The following is a 12,891-nucleotide window of genomic DNA, read 5'->3' on the forward strand; positions in this document are numbered from 1 at the left end:
CCCGCCCTCCCGCGCCGCCCCGCGCCCGGACTGCGGCGGGCAGGGGCTCCGGCGAGCGCAGAAGGCCGCGGGGCGCGGGACCATGTGGTACTCTTACAACCAAAATGTCCTACTTGCTAAGGGGTCAATATCAGTGTTGCTGAATTTTATGGACTCTCCCAGATAGAATATCATGTTAGATGGGATGCTTCCACCTCTAAGAGTTAAATAACTAAACTGTGGCAACCGGTGATTCTGACTACTCTTTTCCTGGAAAGAAGCTAGTCTTCTGTGTTCAGTGAAATTTATATTTTGATGTGATAGATGTTGTATTTTGTATTGCCCTAATTTTGGAGAACAGCTTGAATAATGTAACAAGTTTAACCAATATATTCACTTCATTCTCAGTTCCACAGATAGCATATGAGTCAATTGAGATTCTCTCTAATTACCCCCTTCAGATTAGGTTACAACCCCTTTGGACATGTATTTCTTAACATTTTTATTGTGAAATATAACATTTATGCAGAGATGTGATAAATTTCAAAGTACCTTTTAACAAGTAGTTTAGAACAAATTTCAAAATATGGTATGAGATACAGTTCCAAAATTTCAGGTATTTCCTTTTAGCCCCTCTAATACACCGAAGACTAAAAAGAAATATCAATACAATGATTCAGTAGTCATACTCATATTTAAATCTTATCTTCTTTGTAACAATTTCTCCCTATCATTTGATCCCTCCCCCAATAATTAGGGATATTTGGGCAATGATCATGCTAATTTCTTTATGTTGAAAGGGGGTGTTGACATCATGGGGTAAGGGGATAAACTGGTTGAGGTTCTTGGAGAGATTGGTACCTCTGTGTTTCAGGGATTGTCTGGCACAGGAACAATATGAATGTTTTAATTTTCTGAAAACTTTTATAGAGTCTGAGAACCCTGGAACGTGTAGTTTTAATATCTTGTCATCATGAGCTCCACGTGATGAAGCACAGATGAGGAACACCACAATCTATCCCTCAGACACAATTATATCACTAATAGGAGTTCATGCTTGCTTGTTTGTTCACATTGTTTTTTAGTGCGTTATATCATCAACAGTCTTTAGTGAATGTGGAGTCAAATAACTGAATTTCACTAAACAGGTATTTGTTGAGTCAGGGCTTCTGGGCTTATTTGGATGGTCTTACGTTTTCAGGTATCTAATTACAAAAAAGTGGACAAACTTAACCATCTTGATTTCAAAATAAAGAGCACGTGAACAACACTTCCCTTTCAGAGGCCATATTAGGTAATATCCTGAAGCAAAGAAACAGGGAACCTGGAAACACTTCACATGATTAAGGTGCTGGTTTTTTTAACTGTTACCAAAATATGCAAAATTGTTATTCTTTTTGAAATTCATATTTTTAAAATAAGGAAAGTTATACCTTAAAGATATGTTAAAAAGAGAAAACTAATATATATAATACGGGTATATTAAAGATTAGCTGTCACCACTATCTCATTTCAACAGTCTCTGCTTCTTGCAAATCAGGACTAAGCAAAACCAGAGAAGGTCTTTAAATGTCTGAGTTGGGTGTATCCATACATAGAAATAGGAAAAGAAATGGATAATTATGGGGATAGAGATAGAAATTTTTATGTAGATATAGATATAAATACAGACAAAATAGGTAAATTAATAGAGACAAAAATTGAGAAATTGAGAGTTAGAGACAAATAGACTATATGAATGAATTTTTATTTTTTAAACACTTTTTATTTAATATTATCCAAATTTCAATGGATCTAAACAGATCATCTTAAAATAAAGAGAATGTAGATTTTTAGTAATTTTCACTGAAATTATTTTACATCAAGATGCACTGATATTAACTTAATACTGAGAATAAGTGTGTGATAAAGATAGACTTGAAAATATTTGAAAACATGGTAATATTTATAATTTTATAACTGGCAAGGAAATGAAGTTGGCATATTATAAAATAAAGATGGAACCAAATTGTGGTGGGATGAAAGATTTTTGTCTGCCCTTTACAGGACAATGAATTCTGAGAAAGAGAATGGGGAGATTGTCCAGTCAGACCACTGGCACTGATCTTGTTCTCTGGTGGCTTTTTCATGACATTCAATCTCAGAATCTCTTATTCTCTTTCATATTCTTGATGCTTCTTGTGGCCCTTTTTGGCAATATGATGATGACAATTTTCATTTGGTCAGACTCTGTTCTACTTTTCTAGCTGCTGGAATGCAATATATCAGAAACGGAATGGCTTTGAACAAGGGGGTTTAATGAGTTGCTAGTTTACAGTTCTAAGGCTGAGAAAATCTCCCAATTAAAACAAGAATATAGAAATGTCCAATCTAAGGCATCCAGGGAAAGGTACCTTGATTCAAGAAGGCTGATAAAGTTCAGAGTTTCTCAAGTGAGAAGGAAAATGGCGAACACAGTCAGGGCTTCTCTCTTGGCTGGAAGGGCACAGGGTGAACGCGGCATCATTTGCTATCTTTGTCCCCTGGCTTCCGGTTTCATGAAGCTCCCCAGGAGGCGTTTTCCTTCTTCATCTCCAAAGGTCGCTGGCTGGTGGACTCTCTGCTTCATGGTGCTGCTCTCTCTGAATCTCCCATTCTCCCAAATGTTTCCTCTTTTATAGGACTCCAGTAAACCAATCAAGACCCACCCAACTGGGTGGAGACATGTCGTCACCTAATCCAGTTTAACAACCAAGCACTCTTGACTAAATCACATCATCCACGGAGATAATCTGTTTACAGTTTCAAACATACAGTATTGAATAGGGATTATCCTACCTTTATGAAATGGGATTTTTGATTAAAACATGGATTTTCTAGGGGGCATATATCCTTTCAAACCAGCACAGACTCTCAACTCCATATGCCTGTGTACTTTCTTCTCAGTCAGCTTTCCATTGTGACCTCTGTACAGCTCTACTATTGTCCCCAAGATAGCCACTAATTTCCTGTCTGGGAGGAATAAACTTTCTTTATTACATATGGAATTAAACTCTTCCTCTTCATGACCCTTGCTGTATCAGAGTGCCTTCTTCTGGCAATCATGGCTTATAACTGCTATGTGGCTAAATGCCATCCTCTCCTTTACTCAGTTCTCATGAGTAAAGCCTGTGCTCTCATGTTGGCTAACACCTGGCTGTGTTCTCTGCTCAATTCCTTGGTCCATATGATATATTTTCTGAATCTTCCTGACTGTACTTCCTGGGAAATCCATCATTTCCTTTGTGAGATCCCAGCTCTCCTGAAACTTATTTGTGCTGTTATAGCTTTATATGAAAATGCACGTTTTGTGAATGGTGTTCCCTTATTCCAATATCTGTCATTATGGCCTCATATTGGCAAATACTTTCTACCATTTTGGGATTAGAGACAAAGGTAAAGATGAAAAAATGCTTTGGCAACCTGCTCTTCCAATAAGATTGCATTGTCTCTCGTCTATGGACCAGGCCTTATTAGGTACATTGTCCCCAAAACCTATCATACCATTAAACAGGATGAAGGAGTATCTGTCTCTTACTCAGCTGTCACTCACACGTACAATCCCCTCATCTACAGTCTTTGAAATAAAGATGTAGCTGCAGCTGTCAGAAAAGTTCTGGGAAATTAACCCTCAATAAATGGATATGTATTTACAATAAGATATAAAAGGATGGACCACGTACAGACTGATGTTATTATATCAAAATTAGAAAGCATACAACAACCAAACTATTACTTTTATGGAAATAACTCATGGAAAAATTCCTTCAACTTACTCTTGATGAATTAATAATGGATCAGATCACTTATTTCAGCTGAGCCTCATTTGAGCTTTACAGAACTATTAAGCAGAATGCTCTGTGTTAGAAGATACCCAAAATTTGTAGGTGTGCGCAAACACAAATAATCTTTCATGTAAGACAGGAGTAAATATGGATAATCTCAGCAACATAGATCCTATACTGAATTTATTTTCTCTAAATAACAGTATTATAATAACATCATTCAAAAATGAATATTAGTAATAGATTACTCATAACTCAAGTTTTGGAATTCTTAAAATATTTAATCCCAAATATATTAATCTAGTGTGGCCCAGAAACATACATTTTTTTCATCGTCCTTACTTGATTTTGGGAGAGATGTACTTTTCAAAATAAGAGAGTCAGTTTTGTCCTTTATTTTTAAATTAATTTTATATGTGAATAAATGCACTTTACAGAATTGTAATAAATATTTACTAAGATATATACCACTAGAATTTTGTGTGAGTCTTTTAATTTGTTTTATTGTGACATTATCATAATGACTTTTAGCCTTATATTATTTCTGAATATTATTATATTTATATTAGCAAATACCTTTGACTAATTCTTATGTAATATTAATGAAAAATAACCAATCCATTATCTTTTTTGTAATTTAATGTTATGTTTTATGTCTGAATTTATGTTCATTTAATTTTTGAATTGCATTATGTCTCATCTTCTATGTTATTTGTTTTATATTTCTTTTTTCCTGGCAGTTGTTAGTCTTTTCATTTTATATTTACTTTACAATTGAGGCTCCCACAAGCTATACTGTGTGCAATTCTATGTCTAAATATCCATCCACTGTATTTTGCAACATGTTTTTAATGATAAATAAATTGTCTCTAAGTTTCAAAAGGTTAATTGGTCGGACAGAACTGGCTCACAAGAGCAATAACGAAAGTTAAAGAAATGCTGCTCAGTTATACAAACAGATTCTTATTTGTTTCATAATATTTTGGCTATATTCATATTGCTTATCTCTGCTTCTATGTTTTAACAAACACATCCTATGATTTATTAATTGTAGCATAATATGCCTTATGGGAAATTTCTGTAGTAGTGATCCTTCAATACATAACTGATAGAAGTTGCTTGATAAATATGAGCTAAATAAATGAAATACTGTTAAAAATTGTGCTTCGAAACATGATTTCTTTGCATCATACCACCGGCGTCACCTTAAATAATAATTTCACTTTCTCGCATTCACCAGATAGCCAATATGTTTAAACTGTAATATAATCTTAGTATTAATGGCCCGAATTACATAAAATTATGTAGACTAAATGGATCAATCCTTCTTCCAGTCATGCCACAGACAAATCTTTACCCGCCTTAAAGGACATCTGAACCCCCTATCTGACGTGCAATGAAAGGGACTGCTTGGGCACATTTTAAGATACCCCTCATTATTCTAACTCTGACAACTATACCTCAGCTTATTCTAAAACTGCCTCTCCTCCCTTTCCAGCATGTGTGTTTTGTCAAGCTTATCAGTTACACAATTCTAACCCATAGTGAACAGCATAAATATGGTATCCAGGACTGACAACAATCTTCTCCACCTGCCTAGTGCCAATTACTGATGTTAAAATGGACATATATTTATGTCAGGATAAATTGTTCCCTTCCCCTGTGATTTTCATACTTCAGTCTATTTGGTAATTCAGAGTGTCCCCAAATTATTCAATTTGTCAAAGACATTGCTTAGCCTTTAAAATTGCTCAAAAATTGATTAAGCTAGTATATGAAATTGGCAGTTGTCACATACAAATACACAATTCCAATAGAAAGATATTTAGATGTTGCAAAAATGGGCCCACCTCTACCCTGGGAACTGCCACATGGAGATGGGAAGACCTCTGTCCCTCACTCAGAAGAAGCTTCAACCATTCAACTTCCTCCTCCATTGGTCACTTGTTATTATCCAGGAGTCTAGGACACACAGCCTTTTATAATAAAAGCTGAACTAATTCAGGAGGATTATTCCATGAAATTTAATGGCAGAATGATAACATGATTCAATTTTGATATCTGGTTCAGATCGAATTATGTCCTGCAATAGGATATGTTCAAGTCATAACCCCAAGTCACATGAATGTGGCCCTATTTAGAAGGATCTTTGAAGATATCTTGAAGCCAAGCTGGACTGTAGGCAATATGACTGCTTCCTTAAAAGGAGATTAACTTTGGACAAAGAGAGAACAAGCTGCATAGCAGAGGCAGAGGCTGAGTTCTGTCGTGAATTTGTACTGCCAGAATCCTCCAAATTTCAGCTCTGTCAAGAAAGAGCTGTCTGGTTAAGGTGTTCTGGTGTCCAGGACATTGTGTTAAGCCATGCAGTAAATTTCTGGCATATTAAGCAAGTTTGTGGTACTTTGTTAGACTAGCCCCAGGAAACAAAGAAAACACTAAATGTTGATGGACAAAATTTTACATGTATTAATCTTTCATTCACCAATATAAGAGAATATTCACTACTCTTCTTGTATTTTTAATGTTTTCTGATAGCTTACATTTAAAGTGTATTTAAATCTGTATTTTATCAGTTATGATTAACTTCTTAAATGCATAATTTCATATATTAAAATTGTGGTTTGGAACTTTGCTAATATTTATGTGTGTTAATGTTATATTAGAGAGGTAAGATTTCTTTTTTAACTCCATGCTTGCTGTTACAGAGATTATATTTATTGTTTTGTGCTACATCAGAAAAAATTAAAACACCAAGATAGATTTTCATAAGACGTGCAGGAGATGGAGGCATAATTTATCTTCAGATAAGGACAGTAGGCCATAAAAATTAACTTTGCAGTTAATTCTAAAAAGCAGTTATATTTCATCTGGAAAAAACAAATATGAGATCAAAAGAGTATTCTGGATATTCTCTCAGCATAATATTTAACTACAAGAGAATGGAAAAATGAGTAAAGCCCACTGTGAGTTGTGCTGATTTTCATCTATTATTTTACAGTTAACTTGCTAGGTTAACACAGAAGAAACTATATATACATATACATAATAAAATATATATATACATATATAAGAATATACATATACATATATAAGAAAATATGCATACATATCCACAAGAAGAAAATATATATACATATATATGTGTTTGCATATATATTCCAGCAGGGGTTAATTTCATTCCATAGATATCTTTATATTTATATGAAATATATAGCTTAAGAGGGTCAGCTGCAAATATTCATTGGTATTAAATTGTACTATTGTTCAATCACACTCCTGGTTAATTTCAGTCAAGGTAACAAATCAGTATTATTTCTTCAGTTTAAGATCTATCTCCCTGAAAAGCACTTCGTTCCATTTAAATTCTAGAATATTATTGTTAATTTATTTGCAAGGGTTTCATCATTCCTCCTCCTTAAGTTTAGTGTTTATACATCTGCGTCTTTATTTTAATTTTTGTTGGATAAAAAGCTATCAATCAAGCTTCATATTGGTAGTGTTCCATTAATTTTTACTATTGTTTTGAATTAATTACTTATGTATTATTCTGTAACCATACTATTAAACATTAGTATTCTTTTTTAGTGAATTTATAAAGAGATGTAAAATAATTTTTAAATGATAACATTTTTGAATCGTTAAAAGCTATTCAGAAAGGAAATTTGGTCTTCATTCTGGTGATTTGTTCAGTTAATTACTTTATAGAAAGAGACAGAGGAGGTCTGGGAAGATGGTGGAGTGAGATAGATCAAGTCAGCCCTGCTCTCTCTGAGGAAACTTTAGACAGGGTCTGAGAAGGTGACGAGACAGTTATTCCAGATAGTAACTGACCTGGTAGAGTTTTCCTCACCACCTATGGTGGCCCTGGTTGCAAGAGCTGAAGAACTGAGAAGCAGAGAACTGACACCTAACATGGAAGCTTGGAGTGCTCAGGGGTGCATGAATGGGGAGACAGGGACTAGGATGTAAGCCAAGCTGTGTTCCTTGAATGTGCTACCCTCACCATTTCAGTCCTATAATTTGTGATTCACCCCACGCCCCATGCACCTGAACTCTATCGCCCACACCCTCTCGCCACACTCCAAGTGCCCTCACCCTACCAATCCCTCATGTGCATAGTTGCCCCACACCCCCACCCCCAGTGTAGCCCAACCCACTGCTCCTGTGCCCCTCCCAAGCACTACCTCCCCCTCCCTGCTCCCTGCAGGCTGTTGCCAGCACATAAAGGCTGTGGACACTTATTCCATACCCAGCCTACACCTGCCCCAAGCCCACACAGTCATACACCCCCCAACCTTCATGAGCTATGTGCATAGGTACCTAAGTTCATGGCTCTCCTAGACCTGTGCATGTACCTGACCCCAAGTCATGCATCCCAGCTCTGGTAAAGTGCTGACCTCCAGAGCCATGTCACATCTGCCTCAAGTCCTTGCAAACATAATGTTGACCCACTGTCATAGCTCCATCTCTGCTGGGCCTAGTACAAGCGGGGATACTTGAACTCTAGTTGACAAGTCTGTGAATGCTCACTGTGGACAACCTTGAGAATCAAAGACTCCAGGAGGCCCAGATATAGAAGTTAGCCCCGTGTATCTTTGATATTTATTTTCAATAGCCATACCTTTTTCCTACTGTTAAGACTGGGGAAAATTACCCCTTTATCTCAAGGAGGGAGACTAAAATAAATATTTTTAAAAATGCATAGACTGATCTATTCTCCTTAAAAAGGACTGCCATCAAAATAAACTATTTTATCAGAGCATAACAAATGTGGTTTTATCAGAGACTAAGTGACAAAAGAGAAGGGAAATACTGAATTGTAGCCACATTTACCATTCCGTATTTGGAAGGAAAATACTGAAATCAGTCCTCATTTCACTTTAGATGTGTGGAAAAGAGAAATTCCAAAAACAGCCCACTCCAAATTTATTTTCTCACCTGGGGCAGAGAGGCTTTACAAAGCTAAGAAACAGCTGTGTTTGCAGTTCCGGGACATTTTAACTAAAATGTGGAAAGCCAATCATAGGACAAGAGAAAGGTTTCCCTTCCCCCATAATTCAAAGGAGATTGATAAAGCTCTTATGTAATAAAAGTGGATTGCAATGGAAAGAATTTTAAGTCTTGGACCTTATTTAAGAATTCTTCAGGAAAACCCAAGAACATATGAAAGATTAAAGTAAGTAAACCAGGGGAAATACTAGCCTCTAATAACTTACAGCTACAGCAAAGTGCAAGCATAGCCTAACCTCAAGCTGTGAGAACATAGAACTCCACAGTTGTGGGGGGTCAAATTATATATCTTCTAGGGGGGCTGCGGTTAATTTTATGTAATTTTTGTGCATGTGACCCATTATAATAGGACTTTTAGTAGATGCATTTTTTTTTATTAAGGAGAGACCCACTGAATGAGGTTGGAGACCCTTAATGAAGGGAAAGTCATGTAGCAGAGCCAGAAACAGAAAGTCAACAGAACCCAAAAAGGAAAAGATAGAATGTCACAATATAAAGGGAATGCTGAGCAGCCCAAGGATTTCCAGACAAGCAGAACACTGTTGTCCTATTAGAAAATTAGCATTCTAGCCTCATAAGCCAGGGCCCAATAATTTCCTGTTGTTAAGTGTTGTATTTTCTTCTCCTTATTCATAGAAGCTAAGACTCTAAGACTGATTTTGGTGCTGGAAAGTCATGTGAAGCTATTACAAAAACATAAAAGTACGGAAGTTGCCTTGGAGTTGGGGAAATGGGTAAACACTAGAAGAATATGAGGTGCTTAAAAGCAAAAACTTACATTGCATTGCAGAGAATATTGCTAGAATTATGAAATGAAAGCTTCCTTTGATGAGACTGAAGAAGGTGGTGATGAATCTGTTATTGGAACCTGGAAGGAAGACAATCATTGTTATTAGGTGGCTGACAACTTGGTGAAGTCGTGTCTGAATCATGGATTGAACCTGGAATCTTGGATTGAACCTGGAACTTGTTACACAAAGAACTTGGATATTTGGCTGAAGAGATTTCCAACCTAAGTGTGGAAGGGGCAGCCTTAGTTTCTCATTGTAGGAACTATAGAAGACTTCTCCTGAGCCCATAAACCATGGCGACTCTAACCTACTTCCTGTATCTGTGGATTTGCTGTTTCTAGACTTGTCATTTATTGATATCATACAAACATTGTCCTTATTTATCTTGTTCATTTCTCTGACCATAATGTTTTCAAGTTTCTCTCAATTTGCAGCATGTCTTAGGCCTTCATTTCTAATACTGAATAATACTACATTTTGTGTATGTAATAATTTTATTTTTACCTATTCATTTAATGGTGGGCACTTGGGTTGTTTCCAACTTTTGGCCTGTTTTTTCTAACTGTGTTTGCTCATTGTTTTGCCCATTTTGCATTTCAATTGGTTTCCTTTTGTTGTCACATTGTAATCATTTTGATATATTCTGGATTTTAAAATTTGCAACTACCTTCTATCATTCAATAATTCCTTTACTTTTCTGACAATTACTTTGACGTATAAAAATGTTTACATTTGAAGAAGTTGAACTAAGCTCTTGTTTCTTTTGCTGATAGTGCTTCTGGTATCATTTCTAACAATCCATTTACCTAATTTCTGTTTATAAATATTTGCTCACTGTTTTCCTTCAAGTGTTCTATGCCTTTAACTCCGACACTGAGGTTTTTGGGCCGTTTTGATGCAATTTTTGCATGAGATAAAAGCCAGAGATTTCACTTAATTCATTTCCAGGTGGATGTCCAGTTGTCTAAACCATTTGTTGAACAGAGCATTCTAGTTACATCATATGTACAAAACTCTATCAAAACTCAACTGCATCTACTTATGGATTTTTGATTTTGTCTTATTAGTCAGACATTGGTTTGACTATTTTAGATATGTAGTAGAATTTGAAATTGGGAAGCGTGAATCCTGCATTTTTTCAATATTTTTTCTCTTCTGTGCTTTTATGCATTCTATATGGTTCTGAGGATGTGCTTTTCCATTATTGAAAAATAATCTTCTGTAATTTGATAGGGTTTTTATGGAATTTGTAGACCACATTGATAATGTTGACATCTTAACAAGATTAGGTTTTCCATACCATGATATGATACGTCATGATGAATAATTAAGTCTTTAATTACTTTATTTAGGCCTTCAATTACTTATGGAAGTGTTTACAGTGCACATTTTTTATACTTGGTTAAAATCATTATATGATATTATTTCTTTTTAATGACATTGTGAAAGAAATTGCTCATTGTTACTATATAGGAATGCAGTTGACCTTTAAGTGATGATCTCATATCCAGACAAAATCTGCTAATATTTCTATAAGATCTATTGATTTTTCTTGTGAAAATGAATTTTCTACATACAACGTCAACTCATTTATGGATAGAAATAGCTTCAATTTCTCCTTTCCAATTGTATACATTTTCCTTTTTGCTCTTGCCTAATTTCTCTTGCTAGAAATTCTAAGACATTGAATAGCAGTCTTGGTTGTGGACACCATTCACTGGTTTGTGATTATGAGAATGCTTTTAGGCTTTCACAATTGAACACAATGTTAGCTGTCTGTTTTTCATAAAATTCCTCTATCACTTAGAGAAATTTCCCTTCTACTCTTAGTGTACATGGATTATTCTACAGTAGTGATCCTTTGTTAGGGCTCAAGAAAAGTCTTGATTAATTAGAAAATATTGAAATTATACTAAGTAGCCCCTTTGGTCACAATGGAGAAAATCTAGAAATAAACAACAGAAAATAATCTTGAAAATTAAAATTATTTGGAAATTAAATGGTACATCTTCAATTATCAGTTTTTTAAAAGATAAATTAGAACATCTATAGGGGGGCAATAGTTAAAATAAAGGCACACCATCCCAAATTTAAGTTATGTAGGAAAGGCAATGCCAGAGGGAAATGCTTAGCTATGAATGCCTACATTGAAGAGGAAGAAATGTCTCCAATTAATTACCTAAATCATATATTGGCAAATAGAAAATGAAGAGCAATAATAGCAGTAGGAAGGAAATATGATTTTAGAGTAGAGATAAATGAAATAGAGAAAGGAAAATAATTCAGAGAATATAAACAATAAGAACTTGTTTCCTTGAAAAATGTCAATAAAATTGACAAATACTTAGCTAGACTGATAAAGAAAATAAGAATAAATATAAAAATAATAAAATCAGAAATGTGGATGCTGATATTACTAACACCTTAGAGAAATAAAAAAGATTATAGTGTATACTAAGAACAACTGTATGCAAGCAAATTATAAAAGCCAGATAAAATGAAAAAATATATGCAAGCACACAAATCACCTTATTGACTCAAGTAGAAATAGGAAGCCTCAAAAAACTATAGAGATTGAAACAATAAAAACATATCTCCACCAAGAAAAGACCTAGAACCAGATAGCATCCCTGGTAAATTAACAGCAATTATTTTCAAGGAGTTTTAGTCACAATTGCCAAAAAAACGGAAGTAAACCAAATGCTGAAAAAAATCATGAACGGATAAACGAAATATTGTATACCTGTATGTATTAGTTAGGGTTCTTTAGAGAAACAGAATCAAAAGGAAATACTCGCAAATACAAAATTAATAAAAGTGGGAATGTAGAGTCTAAAATCCTCAGGGCAGGCTGTGAAGTCAACGACTCCAATGGAAGGTCTGGAACAACCCCACAGGAGAGGCTCGCCAGCTGAAGCAAGAAGAGAGACTCTCTTCTGAATCCTCCTTAAAAGGCTTCCAGTGATTCGATTAAGCATCTCTCATTGCAGAAGACACTCTCCTTGGCTGATTACAAATGGAATCAGCTGTGGCTGCAGCTGACGCGATCATGATTTAATTCTGTGAAATGTCCTCGTCACAACAAACAGACCAGCACTTGCTCAACCAGACAAACAGGTACCACCACTTGGCTAAGTTGACACATCAACCTGACCATGACATTATATAATGGAATATTATACATCCATGAAAAGGAACTGAGTCCTGATACATGTGACAACATGGATAATGCTTGACAACAAGTTGAGTAAAATAAACCAGATAAAAGGACAAATATTGTATGATCTCACTGATTTGAAATAACT

This window comes from Tamandua tetradactyla, chromosome 6, assembly GCF_023851605.1.
Source record: "Tamandua tetradactyla isolate mTamTet1 chromosome 6, mTamTet1.pri, whole genome shotgun sequence".
Classification (NCBI taxonomy): domain Eukaryota; kingdom Metazoa; phylum Chordata; class Mammalia; order Pilosa; family Myrmecophagidae; genus Tamandua; species Tamandua tetradactyla.